This window comes from Rhinolophus sinicus, chromosome 13 (genome assembly GCF_057876585.1).
Source record: "Rhinolophus sinicus isolate RSI-liver-muscle chromosome 13, RSI-T2T, whole genome shotgun sequence".
In the NCBI taxonomy this organism is placed as follows: Eukaryota; Metazoa; Chordata; class Mammalia; order Chiroptera; family Rhinolophidae; genus Rhinolophus; species Rhinolophus sinicus.
The window spans coordinates 31,048,280-31,072,578 of NC_142513.1; the positions used below are offsets into that span (position 1 = coordinate 31,048,280).

Here is a 24,299-nt window from a genome sequence, read left to right on the forward strand (position 1 = left end):
CTTAAATCTACTATTGTGCTCCTCTAGTGCATTTTAATTTCAGTTATTATACTTTTAAACTGCAGAATTTTTATTTGATTCTGCTTTATACTATTTATATCTTTATTAGTATTCTTCATTTGGTGATTCATCTTTCTAATGCTTTCCTTTAGCTCTTTAGACATGAGTTCTTTTAGTTCTTGAACATATTTAAAATTTTTTGCCAGTTCCTCAAATGTTTAGGTGTCCTCAGGGCAAGTTCCTATTGATGTTTTTTCTCCTGCTTATGGGCCATATTTCTTTGCATGTTTCAATAGTTAGTTAAAAACTGGACATTTTAAATAGAATAATGTGGAAACTCTGGAAATCAGATTCTACCACACACACATCCCCAGTTTTTGTTGCTGCCACTGTTTGTTTGCTTATTCAGTGACTTTGCTAAACTACTTCTGTAAAGTCTGTATTCTTTGTTGTATGTGGCCTGAAGTCTTTGCTCAGCTAACTTAATGGTCAGCTAATGAGTGGAAAGATTTCCTTAAACACTTTATCAACAAGTCTCAAGTCTTTGTAGAGAAGTTCTGTCTGTGTGTTAGGGTAGTGTTTCAACACCCTGGAAAGCAGTTTACAGCACTGCCTTAGCCTTTGCTTCCTGCTTATGCTAAGTCTCATGGTCATTCACAGAAGAGGACCCTCTCAGATCTTTCCTGGGCACGCATACAGTCCTATACATGTGCATGATCTTCTAGATGCCCAGAAATACATTGAAGCTTTTGAAAACCCATATGGACATCTCATTTATCAGCATTTCCTTTTAAATTTTTTGGTCAGCCTCTTGTTTACCTCAATTGTTATCACTGCCTCAGGCAGCTGCTATATTAAGCATTTGCTGCTGATTGTTTTTGACAAATGCCCTAGGAAAACACTGTTTACACTGATTGAATTCTGAGTCATGTCAAATAAAATCAAGCCCTGATAGTGGTAGTTTCCAGAAAACTTTCAAGCAGGTCGGCCAGTTACAATTCTCTCTACATGGGGCTTCTGGGAAGCTCCAAAGAAATTATGTCCCTCTCCATTGACTTCTAGGCTCCTGGTTTCAAGGTTACTACAGAGCTGGGGAGAAAAGGATGAGAATAAGGAAAGTCAAATGCTACAAAGTTTGCTCTTCTTTCATAGATTCAGACATTTTTCTTGAATAAATGCTCCTCAGATTGTTGCAAACCTTTGGTTAATTTCCAGAGTTCTAAAAATACTGATTTAGACAATTTTTGCCAGTGCTTTCATCACTTTTATGGAGGAGCAGACTTTGGGGGTCCTTACTCCACCATTCAAAAACTGGCTCATAATCATAATTTTGTTCTTAAAATGTTAACTCCAAGAGGCCGTCTGCCCAGATGTCAGATCGCACATCTCACTTTTCAATTTTAATACAAACTCTGTCCTTAGCATTGCCTAGAAAAACAAAAGGGTTAAAAATACATTTCAGGGAATATTTTTTCTTCTCCACTGTGAAAGTGGATTTCATTTTGATAGACTACACAAACACAGTTTTTAGAATTGCCAAGGTAGAATGTTGCAGCTCACTTGAAATCAGCAGTGTCTGCTTAAAAGCATTTTGAAATAATTTTAAGATTTCCATTCTTTTTAAGAAGTGTAATACAGTTACATGAAAAAAAAGAGTTCTAATAAAATCATGCAGTTTAGTCTTTATCCTTCCCCAAAGTGACCATCTTTAAATATTTCAGTTTTAAGTTCTTCTTTGTGTTTACAACCTTAATTTTAAATGGTATACTTCTAGTTTTTGATTTACTAGCTTTAAATAATATGTATTAATTCTCTCTTATTAAAGATTAGACCATGATCTAATTGACTCTTCCTTATTCTAACACACAAACTTTGTTACTTATGTTTATCTTTGGTTTTCTGTTGGTTAATTTCATTATTTTACATATAATTTTATATGTAATCATATAGGATGATTGAACTTTAACTTTCTTCTATCAGCTTTATACCGATGTTCTTACCCCTTACCATGTAAAATGAGTAAATTGGGACTTGTACATTAAATAACACCCCTTCACTTTGTGCCCTTCTCAGCCCCTTCCTTTAACCGCATTATGACAGTTCTACCATCACTTTTATATGTTAGGCCTCATAACATTTAGATTCTGTTAGGTAAAGATAATTATCTTTTGTGCTTGATCAACAGCTTGGTAATAAACTTTGAAAATCAATAAATAGCATTTATAGCATTAAGATTATATAAGTACGATTCACTGAAGAACCAGGTAGAGTAGTGTTTTTAAATAGTCCTATGGCACTAAATCTTCACACCAAGAAAATAATCAAAGAGAAAGAACAATTGGAAGATTTTTCCTTAATCTCCATCAAAAATTGCTCAAAAGTTTGTCATAGTTGAACCCAAAATACATGGTATAGCTTCTATTTCTCCTGGCATTTATAAGAACCTTTTATTCTTATTGTTCTTATAAGATGCTTATGCCATTGCCAGATTAATAGTAGGATCAGCCACCTTTTAAATTACACTATTTGTTAAATGATCTATTTTGAACTGATTTATTTTTATAGTTGCTTCCTAGCTTTGATCCAAGTAAATCAATTCTACATTAGTTCTGATATTTACTATGTCACTAGTCTTCCTACATATTGTAGATTCCATTGTGAATTGTTTTGCTGGGGTACAATCCTTAGAAAATGTTTTTATTTGCAGAGTACATAGGAGGTAAACTTCCTGAGTCTGTATATGTCTGGAAATGTCTTTATTTTGTCCTTCATTCTTAATTAACATTTGGCTTGGTATAGACTTATAGACTGAAATTTATTTTTTTCCCCAACATTTGAAGACTTATTCCATTGACATCTACCATCTAGATTTGCTGGTGAGAAGTCTGATGTTGGTGTGATTCATGTTTCTTTGTTAGCAACCATCCTTTTCTCCTCCATAGAGGCCCTTAAAAACTTCACCAAGGAAAGTGGAAAATTATTCAAAAGAAGAAGCATACTCATTGTGAGGTACTCACTTACCAGTGAACAATATTTACCTAGTCATATTAATGGCTGAGTGATTATTTAACAAAAAGTTCTGGTATTGAGTGCATGGTGAGAGAGAAAAAAATGGTGATGTAAGTGAGCTTATTATCATCAAAGAAGTTAAATGCTGGTCTATGTTATAAATCAAGAATTAGCAATGTCTGCATATTATTTAGAAACAAACAAAAAGAAAGAATTTACTGAAAGGAAAAACTAACGTCATTGAAAATTGTTGCCTCTTGGAAACAAAATATAGATAAAAATATAAACAAACAAACACATAATCTCACAAGGAGAAAAGTGCTATGAAGAAAAACAATTCAGGTTAAAAGAATAGAGAATGATAGTGAATTGGAGGTTAGCAAGTTTAGCTATTTGAATTGTCAAAGAAGACTCCTTCGAAAAAGTAGCATTTGAGGAAGCAAGACATGAGAAGTCTGGAGAACAGTCTTTCAGGTAAAGGTAATAACACATTCAAAGGTCCTAAGGTGGGAGTGAGCTTGATTGTACAAGGAACAAAAAGAAGGGCAATGTGATTGTAATGGTGGGAGAGTAAGAAGAGGGAGAATGTTAGGAAATTAGTTTGGAAAGGTGGGTAGCAGCCTGGTCTCCTGCAGGTTAAGAGAAGGACTTCTAAGTGTTATAGGAAACATTAAACATTTTTGAGAAAGATTTGTCTTTTAAAAATACCATTGTGGCAGCTATGTGGAGAAATAGGGCCTAGGAGACAAATTTGGAGGCTACTGTTATAGCCCAAGTAAGAAATGATGGTGGCTTAAACTAAGATAGGATCTGTCGAAGTTTGAGAAGTGGTTGGATTTAGAAAATGTATCGAAAGTAGAGCAATATTTGCTCATGGTTTACATGTGCATGTGAAAGAGATCAGTGAAATAAGACAAGATTTTCACCCTGAGAAATTAGGTAAATGTAATTGCCATTTTAGTTAACATTGAAGAGGGAAGCCATTTTGGAGTTAAAAACCTCAAATTCTTCTTCGTACATGCTAGTTATATATCTATATGTGCTTTATATTTAAGTGCAGGTATTGAGTATGAAGTTGGATCCACGAGCTGAAGTTCAGGAAATAAATCAGGGTTGAATATATAAACATGAGAGTATTAACACATAGATGTTATTTGAGATTCTAGAATTAGATAAAATCACCAAGAAATGAGTGCATAGAGCTGAAGAAAGGCCAGAAAAGGAGAACAAAACTAAGATATTTCTGACTGCTAGTTTAGTAAATGGGATACCTGGTGAGATTGTTAATTAAGAATGTAAGAAGAGAAGAAGAATAGAGGAAAGCAACTGATACGTAAACTGATACATCTCAAAGGCAGTTTGAGATGCCTTTGATCCTTTGGATGAGAGTATTCACTAAGAAGCTAGGAATATGACTCTGAAGCTCATGAGAGAATATGGGACTGTGAATATAAAATTAACAGTCATACATACATAAATTATGGTTAAACTCAAGAGCATGGATCAGGGTTTTTAAGACAACGCATGAAAGAAGGAATAGGACATTGGGTTCTCTTGATGTACCATGGTCAGTACAGGAGTCTGGAAAATCAATCATAATTCTCATGTATTAATTGGAATTTAAACTAATAATTACTTTTACACATACCCCAGAGTGTGAGAATAAAATGAGATCATGTGTGTGACAGTGCTTTAGAATTTGTACAGGGCTATACGAATGTGAGCTGTTCAATATTTTCAATATTCTCTTTGGCCCAAAGCATGTACGTTTTCATGATGGAGAGTCAGGAGATGTTCCATGGACATATGGAGCTCCCAGAGGGCTTGTGTGGGGTTCAGGGAAATGTCCAGCTTAACCTGCTGAGCACCACAATTTTTCTGCTTCAACCCATCTGCCATGGAAAATGAGGAACCAACAGATAAGGGAGAGAAACAGAGGTGAAGGCACATTATAGAGCACTTTAAGAAATGTAATGAATGGTACAGTGTCGGGTGAAGCCAGAGGTTCAGAAAGATGGAAGCCCATTGGATATAACCGAGAGATCACGGATGCTATCTGCTGACATATTAGACTGTGCCTTGCCTAGCTTGGTCCCTGCTAGCTGGAACAGCTGCACTGCCCTTTATGACCAACATGAATGGTATGGTCCCAAATATCCTTGCTTCATTTCCCAGCCATATCTTGAATAGCCACCTCAACCCATCTCAACCTGATTTTCATAGCCAGAGTTCCTGGCCCTTGGAATCAATTCCTACTTAAGACCTCATATCTTCTCCTGAAAACCAGTGGTCAATATTGCTGTTTTGTTCTGAATTTTGGCTGACTCTCTCAAGTATATTTTGAGTGCAAATTCTGACCCAATTTTTATTTATGCTCTTTATTAGGTATTGATCTCTGAAATCCCTCCTTTATTGTACTTGGCACTGTTTTCCTTTGAATATGTCACTTCTGTTTACTCCATGCAATCATCTCACCAGCCTAGATCCCTCTCTTGGAATTCACCCCAACCAAACTTTGTGGTCAGTGATCCACAGACTCATCCCATTAGCAAATAGAACTCTAAAGCTGCTAATGAAAAAGTCATACACAAACCCCAATATGCTGAAGCAGAGAGGTTAGCTATAAAAGGAGGGTATGATAGTTAATTTTATGTCAGCTTGACTGGGCCAGATGCCCAGATATTTGGTCAAACATTATTCTAGGTACTTCTCTAACAGTGTCTTTGAATGAGATTAATATTTAAATCAGTAGATTGATTAAAGCAGATTGCCCTCCCTAACGTGATGGGCCTCATCCAATCAGCTAAAGGTCTGAATAGAACAAAAGGATTGATTCTCTCCAGAGAAAGAGAGAATTACTCTTGCCTGACTGCCTTCAAACTGGGACACTGGCTTTTTCCTGCCTTCAGGTTCAAACTGAAACAGTCACTGTTCCTGGGGCTTGAGCCTGCTGGCCTTTGGACTGGAACTACACCATCATTAGCTCTCCTGAGTCTCCAGCTTGCTGACTCACCCTGCAGATCTTGAGATTTGTCAGTCTCCATAATCACTTGAGCCAGTTCTTCGTAATAAATCTATTTGCGTATATATATATATATATATATATATATATATATATATATAGAGAGAGAGAGAGAGAGAGAGAGAGAGAGAGAGAGAGACAGAGAGAGAGAGACAGAGAGAGAGAGAGACAGAGAGAGAGAGAGACAGAGACAGAGACAGAGAGAGACAGAGAGAGACAGAGAGATACAGAGAGAGGAAGGGGAGAGAGAATGTGTACACACACACACACTTTGTTGGTTCTGTTTCTCTGGGCAACCCTGACTAATACAGAGGAGATGAGTCTGAAGGGGCTGAAAGAGTCTGTAAAGCATAGTGATTATGAACTTGGGCCCTGGGGTTCAAATTCCAGCTGTACCATATATTAGCTGTGCCCTTGGTAAGGTTATTAAAGCTCTCTAATCTGAATCATTTCAGAGCAAATTTTCCATCACCTTTCTTCTCTGTGGGATTTCAGCCTTATAGACCCTGAATAACACAAATCTGCTGGTTTCCTGTTATCAAGGATGACTATGGCTTTTTTTTTAATCAAGCAGTGAGAAAACCCTAGGGCAGAAAATTTCATTATCATATTAAAAATACATTTAAGGCTATCTGGTCATCCTTAGTAGACTTATATTTATCCGATGTTTATGTTTCTCAAATTAGACTCCAATACCTTTCCCAGAACAAGGTGGGAGAACCTCTCAAACAGCATCATTGGTAACACAAGCACAAGCGAATGGAAAATGCTACCACCGCCCCAAGATAATACTGTAGAGCCTGTGGTATTTTCTGTGATGCTTTGAATCAGCCTCTCTCCTCTTACCTGTAATTTCTTAAAATGTCAGTGTGGGGCATCAGCAGTTGAAAATCCAGAATACCAAGCCAGTCCTCCCCTGTGACTGCCACATAGCTTTTGCCAGCAGGAAGAGACTACGTAGTTACTCTTTTATTTTATTGTTTTCTTTAATTCTGGAAAATCCCTCACCTCCTCCATTCTTTCACAAAACTTTGTGCTGAATGACTTTCAGTCCGAGGGCCATAAACATGTTTTATTTCTCCTCACTGCAAGCTTATTCCCCCAAAACTTCCTCATGCTAAAAAAGTGTCACATTTAAAAAAAAAAAAAAATCCTGACTTAGAAAAGATTTTGTAGTGACATTGCATTTGTCGCCACTTCTCCCAGCCCAATTCCAGTGTGCTTTATAACGAAAGTAAGAAGCATCACTAGTTTTATTGGCAATTAAGTGTCTAAGAACCATGCAGATTTTCTTCTTTATTGTTTAAGAATCTTAAATGTTTAATGAATATTTAAGCAGACAAATTTCAGCAACATACCTTGTTTTAGGAATCCAACTTTAATAAATTTCAAACACTATTTGTTAATTATTATTGAAAACAATATTTCAGAATACCCTTTGGACCATGGACTCTTTAAGAAAAAAATGACTTCCACTTGTTTCAATTAAAGACATTCTTTCTTAAATTTTTATAGCTCTGCTTGCTCTAAACACCCCCTTTACAACTCTGCTTTCTCCTTTCCTTTCCTGGGTCTCTCTCTCTTTCTCTCCCTCTCCCTCCCTCCCTTCTTCACTCCCTCCCTCTTTTCCTCTCTCCATCTCCTGTAATGTGCAATTAAAAACCGAAGCTTGGTGTTCAGGCCAGCACGTGTGTGTGTGTGTGTGTGTGTGTGTGTGTGTGTGTGTGTGTGTGGCGGGGAGTGTGGAGTGGTGCGACGGAAGGGTGCGTTATTTTCCCGGACCAGAGACAAGGATTTTCCATCACCTAAAAGAGGCCATCAAGTTTCAATATTTCGAGGCACGACTTCTCATCACATCCTTTCCGGAAAAGTACAAACAGTTCCTCAGCGGAGGTCCCCCACCTCCTACGCGCTTCCCAGTACGCGCTTCCCAGTTCGCCCTCCCCTCGGAGCCCCGCGCCAGCCTCCCAAACACCTGTGATTCAGCCGAAAGGCTGCCACCGCGGAACCATTTGCATACCTCCCCTCCCCGCGCGCACAATACACAATAAAGAAGGACAGTTAGGATTATTGCTTTACAATGATTCTTTTTAATCTGTCATATGACCTGCACAAGTACCCTTTCTGGCCCACACCCTGTTTTGGGCTGGCACCCAAGCCAGCCTCGACTGGTACCCAGGGTTTGCGCACTGAATGGACCACCAGAATTTGTAGCGTCCGGGAGATCCTTGGACCCGCAGCCCTTCGCATTCCCCCAGAAAGTCTGGACGGTTCTATAAGGCGTGTGCGCGCCTCTGTGGACTATTTGTAAGAAATCCATCATAAAACCCCAGGCTTCGAGGACAAATTCAACCGAAAACGGCGTCATCTATTTTGCCCTCCGCAAACAACTCTCAATTCTAAGCCTTGAACTCCAGCAAACCCACGCTGTTTGGGTTAACTACCCTTCCGTTCTCTCCCCCCTAACTCATTTCATATCTCTCAGCGATAATTGCTCTGACGTACTTTAAAATAACGTGTGTGAGTCTCTCTCTCCAGCTGACCACATTAATGCGAATTGCAAGCCCTCGATGCTGCTTTAATAAAATGAAGCAATCACTCATAAAAATAGCAACCCACGTAGTCTGTCCATATATGGAGCTGGTGAGGGTGGATAGGGATGCCCCTTCCGACCCTCTCTCTTCTTCCGAAAAACATAAATTACAGCTGAAATCTCCACCCCGCCCCCCCTCCCCGCCTTCTACTCCTCTGCCTTCCCCTCTTTCAATGACTCAACTGAACACTCAACTCAGCAGGGGAAATATTATATATGTATATATAATCTATATATATATATCATATACATACAGTACATATATATCATGCACACACACGTACATATATATACATACGTACACGTATGCAAATAAAGAATATCAGAAAACCAGCCGTGAGACAAATGTGTTTGCCCGAGACCGGATGTTAAAATGGAGTTACAAGACTCGTCCCTTTCGGGTGTTTATAAAAGACTAAAATACAAAGGTTTGCAGTGAAGCGCACCTCTCCTCCCACTCCCAGACTCAGTCCTCCTTCAGCCCTCCCCCACAACACACTTCTCCCCGCCCCTCCAGGAGACAGCTATTAAAAGCTGCTGACGTCAAAAGGGACGGCCATCTTTGATGAGGGCAGAGCTCATGTTGCATTGAAGACGAAACCTCGGGGAGGTCAGGAGCTCTTTCCTTCCCTCCCTATTCGGCGGCTCCTCCACACTCGCAACCTGCAGGGGCCGGGCGAACACCACCCTCTGGAGAAGCTAAGGTAAGGGGCCCACTCCCCAGGTCGTGGTTCTGGATCTGGATGACTGTATACCCAGAGGGGACCACAGCAGGGCAGACCAAGTGAGCTTGGGCAAATACAAGAATTTGTGCACCTAGGGTGCTGTATTCAGTACGTGCGCGTCTGGCTAGACTCCCGCCTGGGGCTTTAGAAAGTATATTCGAGGTGAGCTGCTTGGGGAAGGGATGAATGGGGACCCTACAGATGGAGCGATTGGGAGGAAGCGCAAGGATACGTACTGAATAATAACTTACTCTTTTGAAACTGTAGTGGGATCCTCTCTTCCATTTTGCGATGCAGTTTTCAGAGATGTTTAGCCTGCTTTTTTTTTTCTCTGTAGACCAAAATAAGCCAACTCTGTCGTTCTGATCCTATTATTATGACTGTTGACGTTAGGGCGCTATTACCCAGGGAAGAGTTGGGGAGGAGGCAGGATGTCGGCACTGGGGAGGCGAAAGGAGAAGGGGTTGTTCCCGCCTCGGGCAAGCTGGGCCGCAGAAGCGACAGCAGCCTCCATGCCCCACAGACTTGATTTATGCCGCCTGCTCCACGTCAACTGCAGGCTGGCGGGAGGCGGGCGGATCGTGCTGGGTGGGAGGGCTCTGCGGAGAGCTGGCGGAGGTGGTCTCGCCTTAGGGACTGCGGCGAAACGCACTCAGCACCCTGGACAGCAATACCGAGGGGCCGCGCGGACACCCTCAATCTTTCAGCACGGCGGACAGCGGTCCGGCCGCGGCGTTGCATCTGTGGCAGAGATTCCTGACCAGGGCTAGATGTTCCAGGGCTGGAGGCCAAATTGCATCTCTGAGACCCTGGTCTCACTGAGACCCCTAACAGAGCAGACATAGAAGGAAGGAAGGAAAGAAGGCAAGAAGGAAGGAAGGAAAAGAAAAAGGGAAGGAAGGGAGGAAGGGGAGAAAAGAAAAGAAAAATAAATCCTACCCATAGGGACTTCTTTGCTGGCAATTACCTGCTCCCATCCTCTCAGCTCCAGCAAAGCTTTAAAAAAGTAGGAGTCTACTTGTGGAAATTTTCTGTGTTGCCCCCTTGCCTTCTTTTGATAAGCAATAAACATATTTTGAAAAGATATACATTTATCCTTGAGTCAGACATCAAGGGTTTTGTCTATTTTTGTTTTTAGCACAGAGTAGATCTATCTACAGATCTTAGGTGGGCATGAGTGAGGTATATATGAAGATGCCATATGATTTGTTTATAAGAATTATATTTCTCCATATATATTTCTGTTTGATAAAAATAATGGGGTAGTTGAACTAAGCAGAATCAACTTTAAGAATGAATCCCTCTTCTTCTTCCTTCTCTTCCATCCTTGTAATTACGCATGAACCCAAGCACATCCCCACAAAAAAGACATCTCTAGAAATTACAGGTCTTATGGGGTGTAAATTTACTCTTTTTGGCCATGGTTTCAGAGTGAGTGAAAGTAATTCCCACGGACATTGGTTATCTCAGTGATAGTTTCTGATTTGACAACTAAGACTGGTTTTCCTCAGGTGAACCCAACTATGTCCTTCAGGGTAATGCTGGTGAAAGGACCGTGGCGTTAGACTGAAACTGGACTCTGACATAAAGATCTACTGCAATTTCTATTACGGCACTGCGGGATTTTGCTGAGGTGGTGATAAGTAATTTAACCATTTTTTACTCTGAGACTTGGAACCTCTCAGTGAACAAATTATCACAGGATATTTCCAGCCATTTGATATAGATAAAATTTGCATTAAAATACCAGGAGCAAAATTGTACTATTTGAGTAGTGTTAAATAAGAGTAACAGTGCCATATGTAAGAATATATACAACGTGTTGAAGAAATACTATCATGGTCCCCTGAAAAGCCTCAAAATAAGATCTTGGATTGTGTTTAATTAGTCATAGCTCCAATCATTTACATACTAGAGGTGCTAAAATGCCCTGTCCACATAGACAGGGTACTTTCATTCCCAGCCATTGATTTCCGAGTGTTTTCATTTTTATGGATAACCATATGTTTCCACATAAATATATATTGATTTGTTGTTGTATGTGATGTAAAATTATTATTCAAGAGTATGGAACTGTATGGAAGAATTTTATAACTGTAATCTGCAGATGAAATAAACAACTGTGTTTTAGTGATGGGAGGAGGGGAGAAAAGATGGGTAGGAGTCTTCAAAAAGGCTTTGACTTTATGCTACATGTCCAGACAACTCTCTGCGTAGTTGCGTCAAATAAAAAAGCCTAGCACTGCTGGCATTACGTGCTTGGACATTAGTAATTACTGCTGGGTTTGTTTGCTGGTGGAAGACTGGAGTGGGGGGGTGTGGAGGTAGAAGACTGCAGTGAAGCTGGCAAAGGGCACAGATTTGGGAGGAAGTGGTGATGTGCAAAATTATGGATCTAATTCTGGAATAGCTTACTGAGGAATTAAAGAAAAAAACATATTGAAGCATGAATTTAACATTTACTTTATTGGTAAGCTTCAGGAAAAATCAAGAGATGTCCTATTTTAAATTTTTAAAATTCAGGGCAATACAGTGAGAAGAGGCAGGAGCAGATGGCCATAGGGATGCATCAGGAAACATTCACACAGACCCTCTAATAGTACCTGCTTATTTGCTCACTGGCATTTTCTGAATTCGCACCTTGACACTCAGAATACAAAACAATTTATAATTTTCTTAACCTCTCTATGTAAAATCTCCCAAGAATTCACAATTTTATTTTTACTTTGTTATTAACATGCACACCCACACATGCACAAACACAGTACAAGCTGCCCCTAATTAGCTTGTCTAAAGACATTCTTAAGCTCTAAGTGTTAACCCAAGTGATGGTTATCAACCAGCTGATGTTTCTGCCAGTAGCACCTCTTCCTGTAGCAGCTGGTCTTCAAGCAGAACATGTAGACTTTGATGATTAGTGGAAATGAGACATAATTTGAGAAAAAGGTTGAGAGAGAAAGCATAAAGGATAAAATAGATAAATCTGCTTTTTAGATGATGCACTATGAATAAACTTTTTCTCACATCATGGAACTGCTTTACAATACTATAAATATAAGAAAATTGGTGTTTTCAGCCTCAGTGCTAGATATGTTTCTGCAGTGTCATACCTTGTCAGCAGGGACCAACCTGATAGGAAGATATTGATCAATCAGTGAGCACCAGATACATAAATGAACCCCATGGAGGATATAAAGTCTCATGCTTATATGGTCTTTGACCTCAATAAGTTTAGTTCTAGTAATCTTAAGGAAAACAATAAATAACAGAAATTAATAAATAATACCAGAATGAAAATGCAATAAAACAGTAGAAAAGAAATCATGAGAGAGTATATCATTATTTGCCAGTGAACATGACCAAAAGTAAGAAATGTAAATTCTGAGGACCGCAATAATGCAGTATGATCTGAGAGTTAGGACTTAAGCTGGCTTTTTGGAGATTACGAGGTGAGGGAAGTATTCTATAACTAAGTAAAAGTTACAGCATAGGCAGAACTACATGTTAGGCAAGCCCAAGTTATGGTCAGCAAACCCAAAGAATGTTCATCCATTTGGAAGAAGTGTGAAGCTTGTGTGCAGGGGAATATGTTGGAATGAAGAGTTGGAGCCTTCTTTGGAAGGCTTTGAATGCCAAGCTGAGGATTTGGTACTTTGTCCTCTAAAGTTGACTTCTGAGCAGAAGCTGACATAACAAAGTAATCAACTCCTTTTTAATATCTAGGAATTGCTATTGACAGAGTGGATTGAATTTGCATTCTTGCAGAAATAGAGGGTTGCAATTGATATCATAAGGGATGATTAATGTTTAAAAAGAATCAGTCCTCATTCAGGCATCTTTTATGATCACTCTTCAGGATACAGATAGATTTGTAAGTCTTGCCCAGAAGTTAATTGTAAGTTTCAATTTTCCATTACTGATTAAAACAAATTGTTCAAGACGAGCACTTACCAGAGAGATTGAAAAGTGGGTCAGGAATCTAGTGATGAGAGGTGCCCAGAACATACACTTGAATAATAAACATACATAACCATCTCTTGCACCCTCTGAGTATTCTGCATTGTCAAATACACTGGCTGGAAAGATTTTTTTAAAAAATACCAGTTTTTCTGTGCATGTTTCATGCAACATGACACATAGAATAAGCCCCAAGTGGCTAAAAGTGAAAAAACAAAAAAGATGCTGTGGTAAAAAAATTGGAAAACTAAGGTGAGGTGGGCATTATATCCTACTTTTTCCCTGACTATCCTTGGTGACTTTGGCTGATTACTCGCATTTAAGGGCTAGCTTAAACTATACCCACTTGTTTTTTTAATATTTTACTCTCTCAGCAGAGCTTTAAAATTACAAATGCTGACGGAACGGCTGAACCGAAATAGTTAATGGCTTTGTGTGGAGGAAGAAATAGCAACTGCAGACATAAATCTTGTTGCTATTTCCATTCTGGCTCTGAAGTGTCAAGGGACTATCCTCGTGTGTTCTTCCCCATAATACTGGCAGAAGAGACATCCTTAAGAAAACGTTTTGATTTTCAAGCTGACTCCCTGGGAGAAATTTGGAGGTAGTGAGGTTTGATGCTTTAGGAGGAGGTCAGACTGACTGTGCAGAGGGCTTTCCAAATATCAAATGAGAGGGAGGGAGGAGAGGCGACATAGCACTGAGGAAGCAGGGCATGACGAGTGGAGAGTTTGAAAAAAATTAATCTTAGAAGAAGTAAGAGACTTCAGAGAAATTGCCAGAGGACTCTGGCTGCGCTGTGAACTTTTCAGAATTGCTATTATTGCTGTAAAGATTATAGCTAATCATTTCTACATAATGTTCTTCATAAAGATCTCAAAGCATTTTACCCAATATAAAGTCCAAGCAGTTTCTGATTTCTAAATTAATGATGCAAACTAAACCATAGTGATATGAGTTTATATATAATATTAGATAACATTCAGTAAACCATAAATCTGATTTTGAAAGACAGCTACCTAAAGCAGTGATTAATCAGAATAGGCTTGTGGGGGGAGAAGAGTGAGTCACTAATTCTAAAAGCTTTTACCTGTACTAGCTCACTTAGTCCTCATAACAACCTTGTAGCCAAGGTACCATTATTATTCCCATTTTACGGATAGGGAAGCTGAGGCAGAGAAAGGCTAAGTAACATCACAGAGCAGAACCAGGATTTCAATGCAATCCTCTGACTCCAGAGACTAAGCTCTTAACTCTACCTCTTGCATCATCCACATTTTTCATATTTGTCAAATGAGGCGCAGAGAATGTACATGATTTTTTGCACTATCTTCTCCCCCTCAGTTGGGCAACAGAGTGTGATGGCAAGGATGCTGAGCAGGAGTCAGGAGACCTGGTTCTAGACCTGAAGCAACTGCTTGTAATTTCCTGTGTTGGAATCATACCATCTTTAAATAAGTCACTCAACCACTGTTGAACTCAGTTCCTTCATCTGCAGAATGATAGAACTGGACTAATGTTTTCCAATATTCCTACCATTCAGAATTCAATGAAATCAGTGCTGAAAACCCTGGGTAATAGGTCTGGGTCCAGTGACCTGATAGTCTCAGATGGCACTGCCTTAATACTGCTTTAGTAATTGACCTGACTTCCTCCACTGTAGTCAGATGAATTACATCCACAGCCTCCCTCCTCCTCAATCTCTTTTTTTCTTTTCCTCAATGATTGTTTTGTCGTCATCTTTCTTCAGTCTATCTGGTCAAATGTAAGAAATCCTGGCTCTTTCCTCAAAGCCATGATCTGAGTCATCACTGCTTTGGGGATCTCCATCCTTCTCAATCAGATTTATTGCTCTCTGGCACAGACTGTTTTTTACAACCTGGCTGAACTTTTTATCGTTCTTTTTTTCAACCTAATTATTTTTTATTCCTTTCTAGACCCCCTTTTGATCATCTCCTATGTCTGACTTAAATCAATTTATTAACTGCTATTTCCTCACTCCTCCTTTTTCTTCCTTTGTCACTTTAGCAAAGGGAAAACAGAAGCTTTTATAGAATCTGTGAACTCTTAAGTACTTAAAAAGTAACATTTCCATATGTTCTGAATCACGTGATATTAGTTGCCAGCGCAAAAGCTAATCAAATCTGGAGGATGGGGGTGGGGTTTGGTAAAATAACATTTCAAAACAGTTTTAAGGACGAGGGTCAGGAGAGGAGGACGTTTTAAAGCCCTGGATATTTGAAGTTCAGAGGCTAGCAACTGTCCATACGATATTAATTAAATTCATAGTCATATGTAAACTAAATCCACATGTTTCAGAAAAGCCCTATTCTTGTTGCTACGACCCCATTTCTACTGCAGATTTCAGCATCTTTCCCAAAATAAAACATGATGTTGCAAGAGGAGATCCTACCTGATTTTCTTATTGCTGATTCACAAGAGGTTAGCATAAGTCGTGATTAGCTGATGATCAGAACACATCTGTATCCCCAAAAAGAGATGGGGGAAAAATCCTGTTGAAAGGATTTGCCTTTAATGTCTCCTTTTAAATGCTTAACAACCATTCTAGCGAAACTCAAAGTGAATTACAATGCCTGCACTGGATTGATGTTGAATGACAGCTGCATGAGATTTATGGATTGCTTTCTTAGGTCCGGAAAAATATATTTGATCCTCTTAGCTAGTACAGGAAGCCGAATTCTGATCCATGTGAAGGGAACACTGAAACAATTCACCTACCTTGTCTTCTGCATTTAGGCTTTGTTGTTGATCTGATTTCGTTCCTATTACCCAAAGATCGCGTGTCTTAAATCTCATGCTTAAACTGAGAGCGCACTTTCTGCTGACTCACCTCATCTTGTCTTCCAAGGTGGTCCATTTTATGCTCTAAGAATAAGGCTATTTTCCTGTTAAAATGGTAGGTTCCATATGTTCCAGGCTTCCCCATCACTTCCTATATCCAAACTGGTCACAGATTTTCAGTTTGGGAGATGGCTTTTCATGCCTGCAGGCTTAAATTAGTGCTTTCTGTCCTTTACTGATAACAGCAGGTAAGCAAATGAGAAAGCCTCGTAGGTGCCCCGGTGAGGCCAGAGTCGCTCTGCTCTCCTACCTCATTCCTGTTTTAGCTCTGAGGTTCTTCAGGTTGGACAGAATTCCCTTTCCATGGAGAATCTCAGACCAAATTATCGATCTCCTTTATTTATATACGTTTTTTGTACAGTTTCAAAGAATAATGATGACAAATTGCAGAACAATAAATTAAATTTTCCTGCAGTTCGTCCAAGGCTGGTCTGACAGCTAGTTATAAGTAAATCACACTGCGACTTCTCCATTGATAAACAGAAAGCAGAGGGAAGTAAATACCAGTAATCCCTGCTAGAAAGAACACTAGCAAATGCTTTCAATATGCATTAGTCTTGTGAAGTACATTTTCTTTTAATGGGGAATTCCATTATAACTTCACTATAACACTAGAAATCAAGATGGTGTTCCTGAATTAAGCCTGAGAAACTGCTGAATATATCCACTTCTTTCAATTCCAAGATGATTGTCCCTGTATTCCTCAAACATAAATCATCTGTTATCATGACACTCTTCATTAATTAATTCATTCAACAAATATTTATTTAGTATCTATCATGTACCAGGAAAACACAGTACTGGTTACTGAACATAGAGCAGTGAATAAAATAGGTGTGTTTCTGCCATCGATGCATTTTCCCGAGCATTCCCTTTTGTGGTATTATTATTTCAGAAGATATGTTTCACATGAGGTCCCTTTTAGAATCTAAGACATTAACTCACCTTAGAAAGTAACTTGTTTCTCTATGCAAAAAATGCAATCGATTAAAGGTTTCTACTGAGTGGTCAGTATCCACAGACAAGTTGCTACATCATAAACAGAATATATATTAAGAAACAGCCATCAAGGAACTTCGTAAATATCTTAGTTATGCCGTTATATAAATTTGTCTCTATCTACATGGCAATTAACTAGGATTTCACTAAAATTTCCCTTAAATACATGTCTATGTTCCAGTATCCCAGTCTATTGGGACTTCTCCCTATATAGACTTCTCCCTACATAGGCCATTTCCCACCACTCATAGTGAAAACAGGTCAAGCTTCAAGATACATGACACCTTCTAGGCTGGAAAACCTAGTCTCCACTCAAATTCAGGGAGCAATGTAAGAATAGGGTGACAGAAAGAAACAGAAGCTTCTTTTGCATGACAATACCTCCCAAGCCAATCCACTTACCCACTCTGAAAACTCCTTACCATGAAATAAGACTCAAAGATTTAGGATCAATCTCCCAGGTGTTTGTCCCCCAACCCCTGATTTTAGAAATTTACCTCTTCTTATCAATAAGCAATGTTCTCATCTCCCTTGTAAGATTTATCCCTTTGCTGTGTGACTATGTACTTATGCATTTCTCTTCCCTAATAGACCATGAAAGTCTTTGAGAGCAAGGGCACGATCTTAACCATCTTTGAATCCTCAGTGTCTATAACAGTGCTTGTCACATACCAGGTATACAGGAAATGAATGAGGGAATGGGGATATCTGTTACCCCTTTTCAGAGAAAAGAGTTCTACCACATAAGTAATTCCTCCCCAATTGATCAAATGTTATGATCAGAACAACTCAGGAATGTAGATTCACCCTAAATGTTGGAATAAAATTATGTGCCAAGGAAGCACTTTGATCCACCCCAAACAACTGCCAACCTCTGGCAAATAATCTATTTTTCTGACCTGCTGCTGTATCACCTATGAATCAGGGGTTAAAATGCTAATGAAGAATTAGAAGATTCTCCAGAAAAGCATTGCTAAAAGCAAGTTTATATTCAGGGATGAAAAACCATTGCCTTTGAGTGATTAAAGTAAATTTCACATATAAAACCAAGCTATTTGGCATGTATGAAATACACAGTTAAATTCTTTACTTTTTACTAAGATGGAAAGGATATTTTTGATACAACTGCCCATGCATCCACTGAGATATAGATGATAGTCACAGGGGGATAGGTTGGCAGCTTAGGCCAACCCTTGCCTTCAGGGTCATATATTTGTTACTGCTCTTAGAATTGCTGGCATGGTATATATAAGCTCTCCACATTGACTTCAAGTCTTCTTAGAAAGTGTCTTCCAAACACATCAATCTCTAACTTGTTTTCAAACATCCAATGCCCACTTACATAGGATAGAAAAATAAACCTAACTATGATAAGTAAATCAGTCCCATTTATCTTTTTTTAAAATATATATATATATATATATATATATATATATATATATATATATATATTTAACAATTCCTTTATAGACCCATTTATCATTAAGAAACAGCCATCACCATCTGAACACTAAATTTTGCATTTCTTCCAGTTCTTTTTCTTGAAACAAGTCTAAAACCACTGGTCTGTTACTCTGTACCCTACTGTCTCAGTTTGGAGTGAATACATTACTTGACCACAAGAAAAAAAGTAATTAACTTATTGAATGCCTATGGTATGCTCCACTGGACCCTTGGCATACATTATTTCATTCATGGCAACCTTAAAAGAGTTTGGAATTCTTGTCTTTCTGACTGAATATTCCAGTGAGTTACACATTGCGATCTTCTAATAGAAAGCATGCTCCTGACACAGAACATGAGACAGCAAAATCCAATGAAGTCAGTCCTATAGGCTAAAAAGCCAGGTCAGATATGATAGTATGAGTGACCAGGAGAAACTAAATATCCAGACAAGCTTATTGAGCCCTGAATTGAGAGTCAGATGACTGCATTCTTAGCCCATCTGTGCCACTTCAGTGTATGAGCCTGCCCAACTCACCTTAACTGAGTCTGTTTTCACATCTGTAAAGAGAAAGCAGTAGCTGCCATGCATATGTCACATGGTTGTCATGAGACCTAAAGGAGCTAATGTTAGTGAAGTATTGTTACCTCCACCACTCTGGGAGAGAGGAAGGATCTGTTATCACGTTTCACTATCTGCCATTTGCCATGCCAGATTTCCAATGTTCTTTATTGCAGGTATGCTTTGCTTTCTCTTTATAATATTGAGTTTGCTTAAAGAAACAACTGGCTTGGTATCATGTTGGGTTTTTTGTTTTGTTTTGTTTTGTTTTTTAGCTTGAGTATCATGCATGGTAAAATGGGGGAAATGTGTTGATTGTCTTTGATTTTTCTATTTGAGGGAGGATTTTAAAAATGCCTTCGAATATCATCTCTGGGAATGGCCCATTCTCAGGATAATGTTTGGAGACTTGGTTATGGTTTAACTAAACACTGGTCTGTTCTTGCTTAATGCCTTGGGTTTCAAGGATCTTAAGGAGTTAAACAAGATGATTTGCAAAATTTCCTGCTGTTCTTTAGCTTAAGAAAAAGAAATTTGCTATAAGCGATTTAGTGAACCATTGTTAAAGCTACATCTGTTAGCTTCATTTTGTGTTCAGCTTTGTGTTAAGGTTTATTGTTGTTGTTGGGGAGGTTTGGGTTTCTTATTAAATTTTTTGTGTGTGCATGTGAGTTTTTGTTGCGCACACAATGTGAAAGCAAAGGCGTGTAAACACACCCCTTCGCAGTGCAGCCAACTTTGGGTACATGATTTCTACATGCATCACTTCATTCAAAACTTTTAGCTTTATTTATAAACCAATAAATATAGAACCCGCAAGTTATATGCACATCAAAATGTTTGCCCACATGCTGCCTTTACGGAATGATTCCTCTTCAAAGTTGAAAAAGGTTTCCAAAGCAATCCTGTATGCAACAATGACCTTAAACTCTGCTTTTGGGAGATTTCTTGCAAACGTAGGCAAACAAGAGAGCTTGGGAAAAGTTTTTGAAACCCACACTATCTTTTGAGTGTCTACTATGTGCTAGTTATTATATTACTGTCTATTGTAGTAAGTATTATATTTAATTTCTACAGCAACCTCCTGAATCGTAGGTGTTATTTTCCACACTTGACTCAGGATACTATTTGGTTGAGGTCCTACCAAATATTCCAAGGTCCTAATTGGTTCCCTCTCCATGAATCAACTGATTCATAGACAGCAGTTAGAGGTGAAAATTGCAGGCTTTTTGTTAAAGCCTGATTGGGGAAGAAAAAACAACGAAAAAAAACTAGGACCAGCAGCCAGAATCACAATAGTCCTACTCCAAGTTTAGACATTGGGACCCACCAAGGGAGAAAGAGCTACAGAGATATTTGTAATCAGACAGCACAGCTAGAGTACCTTAGGTCCTACCTCCCTTCTCCACCAGCCTTCCCAAGGTGCAGAACCTGCCTCAGGAGGTGTGCAGCTTGGAGGAGCAGTAAATGCCAGCTTGCTGTGGGGAGGCTGATGGCAGAGAAAAAGCCAAGTGGGTGCTGAACTAGGCTTGCTCATGGCCTAGTTCCTATCTCACAGAGCACTAAATTTGGGGTGGAAAGGGCAAATAAAGGAAGGTGTAGAGGGGATGGTGGAAGCCATCTTCCCAATACTGGTGTTCCCAAAGAGTGGAGGTTCCTATCTTAAGGGACAAGGTAGAAATTGATGAGTCTTAGAGAGGGAGAAAATGGTTCCTCCTTAGAGCTCCACACAGCTAATAAGAGAGAGTTTGAATTTAAGATCCTAAGTGCAATGCTACTGACCCCCAACGATCAATGACTCATTGTTCTAGGACGTTGATTCTCAAACTACGGTCTTCGGACCAGCAGTAGCAGCAGCATCCAAGGGTTTATTAGAAATGCAACTCTCAGGCCCTACGCCACACCTACTAAATTTCAAGCTCTAGGATGGGGCCAGAGTGTTCTGTGTTTTCATCACTTCCAGGTAATGCATGCTCAAGTTTGAGAACAAATGTCCTAGAGATCTTAGTGGCTCCTTCAAGTTTTCACATTGATCTTAAACTGGGTCTGATGAGGATGTGGTGTTTCCACTGTTCTCTACCTTGCAAAAGCTGTGACTAGGAGAGAGAAAAGCTGTTCTGGGCCACTGGATAGAAGTCTCTACTCACCCTGCTGACTGAGTAATAAAGATGCTATTGTTCATCAGAATGAATTTGAAAGATAAGGAAGATGAGTGTCTGTAGAATGAGGACACTGGTCTTGGGAGGGGGACAGAGGGTTCCTTTGTTTTGCTTTCCCCCCCTGCAATAATGGATCTGGCTCCCGGAATCTCCCCCACTCCAAACTTATCAAAAGATAAAGTCTCATCAAATGATACAACAAACCCTTTCTTCTTTCTAAATTCCCAGCCTGCAGCCTCTGAAGGACACCAGAGAGGAAAGGTACCCACTGTGAAAAAGATAAAGCAGTTCTCATTGCTCCTTCTCTGGGCCCCTCAAGAAACTGCCTCAGGTGAAAGGAAGAGGCCTGGCCCCTTCTCATTCATTTTTGCAATTTGTTGTTTTCTGCCCTGGATCTGACCTTGGGAAAAGAATACTGGTGGCTCACATCACCCTTCTTTTCTGCCCTCATCTCATATAGAATCATAGATTTGGTTTGCTTAGGTAAACCTTACAAATGGCATTTTTTTTAAAAAAATGACAAATAACTAGGCCTAGAAATAAATTACTTACCAAAGTCGCAGGGTGAGCATTGCATCCAGGGCTCCTGACTCACAGTTCAGTTCTCTTTCTACTCCTTGTGCTGCTTTGACACTTCTGCCTCCATCTCTTCCAAATTTTTTCTTCAGCACAGTTCCACACTCCAAGCAGAAAACCTCTCTGTCTGTTGTTATCATTAGAGGTCTTTGGCCTCAAATGGTGACCCAATGTCTATAAAAGCAGGGTTCAAACATTCCTATAATTCTGAGCCGCCACGTAGAGTTTCCTGACAAAGTTAGCTATATTGCTTATGCCTATTTGGATTTTGTACATGACAGAAACCGAAATGTAAGTGGTTTAGGCAAAAATAAGGGTTTATTGGCTCAAAAGATCTGAGTAAATGTTAAACAATCAAACCATGAGAAGGATGGAGAGGACGCTGGGATTCAGAAACAACTCAAGCCCAATGTTTAAACACTACTAAGCCTCTCTCTCTGCCACCTCTCCCTGCTTCTTTCATTACATTGATTTCACTTCTTTTGTTAAAAAGCCAGTTCCTCCCTCCACATACTAGAAACATAAACACCGAATTTATACTTCCTGCACATCCGCTATGGAAAAGGAACTGCCATTTGTTGTCCATACCCTATGCTCAAAAATCTCAGGGAAGGGTTCTGATTGGTCCAGCCTGGGCCAGGTGCCCAACTTACACCAATAAATTGTGAGTTGGAGTGTCACGAAAGAGTATGACTTACACGCTAGAACCACACAATTTAATTGGAGCTAGAACCAGTTTCAAGACACATAATACATCTTTGCTTCAAAAGCTTAGCATGGATAACAAACCACAGGCAAAACCTCTGTTGCTTTGGAAGAAGAAACGACTTGCCCTCAAGAACATAGAATAACATAACAAAAGTGAATAAAGATGGCTCTTTCACATCTTTCTGGGCTCAGACTTCCTGGTTTTGTAGGATGTTCCCTTCTGATTATAATTCATTCATTAAATATTATTCATCAAATATTTGTTGTCCTCTACTATATGATGGACACTGTTCTAAGCGTTGGGAATAAGCAGAGAACAAAGGCGATAAAGTTCTGTTCTTATAGAGCTTACACTGTAATGGAGAATGAGAGACAATATTGTGAATAAACCAATGCAGGGTCGGGGATAGAGTGATTACCCAAGAGGGCAGAGTGCAGACTTACAAAGGGTCATGAGAAAGTTCCCTGGTGGTCCAGTGGTTAGGATTCGGCGCTCTCACAAAGGGTCATGAGAGAATGCCACTCCGAGAAGTGGCATTTGAGCAGAGACCAAATCATCTGAAGGCTCAATGATTATTATTTTCCATTCACTCTATACCTTTATCAGAACCTCAGCACTTGATTCCATCATTTATCAGCAATAAAAGTAAACTAGACCTTGGTCTGAGTAATATACGTATGCTTTCCCATTATCTTTGTAATTGTATCTAAGATTTCAAAACCTGGGGCACTTATAGCTCATGGTACAATGAAAGAGACTCCATGAAATCCAAACAGCCCACAGTGGCAGAAACAAAGGATAACTCTGGTCCTCTGGTCCAATTTTTTCCTCTTCTGGCTCACTTTGCCTGTTATGTGCATGTTATGTGCGTGGATAGTCTGATGAGCTGGGGACACTTATGGCCTATGTTAGGCTGATGAACTGAAAAATGAGAGCCAAACCAAGGATCTTGGCATAGGATAATTAACTAGGTGTTGGATTTCCCTTTAAGGCGACCACTTATATTTCCACGTTCCTCTATAGCTACATAGGCTATATCCCATGAGGGCTTCATAAAAACATATGTGACCCAATGGGAAAAAAATATGAATGTAAGCCCTTGTCCCAGCCAACCATAATGAATTTGCCACAAATTTCTTGGACACAATAAAGGGAGGGGAAAAGGGAAAGAAAAGGAAGGGGGAAGAAAGGGAAAACCTCCTGCTTCTGCATTCATTGACTTGAGCCCATCTGTCCATCAATCACCAAAAAGACCCAGGATAAAGCAAGTTTTCTCTGGTCCAATGAGACATTTAACATGAAAGGTTGGCATCTGATTGAATGAAGGGGTGCAGGGAGGCACACAGACCGTAGAAGAAGAAGTAGGTGCAAAGATGCTACCAGGCTATATGATCTTGTTTCTGGACCAGCAAATTCAGGTTCAAGGTCATGTTTTCATTCCACTTGCTCTGATCCCCACTTTCTCTAGCATTCCAGGAGTCTGATATTTCTTTCTTTCATTTTATTTATTTGAGCTTGTTTTCAACTTTGGTTTCTTGAGTAAAGCTTTTGTGTATTATTAAATTAGAAATTAGTCTTCCACATTAGGGCTTGAGACTCACATGCGTGGCTCTTACGGTTTTTTTTCCCTCCCAGCTTTACTAACAAGTTTGGCCAAATGGATCAGAGTCCTCCTCTGGGTGA

The 24,299-nt window shown here is 39.5% G+C and overlaps 1 protein-coding gene and 1 long non-coding RNA gene across 5 annotated transcripts in view; one reads left to right on the forward strand and one right to left on the reverse strand.

The window, feature by feature from the left end:
• LOC141568291 (uncharacterized) overlaps positions 1 to 10,334 on the reverse strand; it is a 153,611-nt gene extending 143,277 nt beyond the window's left edge. Inside the window, exon 1 of the long non-coding RNA XR_012491410.2 lies at positions 9,601 to 10,334. This is a non-coding gene — a long non-coding RNA (uncharacterized LOC141568291). The remainder of the gene's footprint in view (positions 1 to 9,600) is intronic.
• SNAP25 (synaptosome associated protein 25) overlaps positions 9,171 to 24,299 on the forward strand; it is an 80,743-nt gene continuing 65,614 nt past the window's right edge. Inside the window, exon 1 of one of the 4 annotated variants that reach the window (XM_019734894.3) lies at positions 9,171 to 9,328. The gene's annotated coding sequence lies outside the window, so the exon portion shown is untranslated. Of the gene's footprint in view, positions 9,329 to 9,359; positions 9,512 to 24,299 lie in introns of those variants that run through there. The other 3 variants (XM_019734892.3, XM_019734893.3, XM_088789263.1) reach the window with 3 other exon arrangements.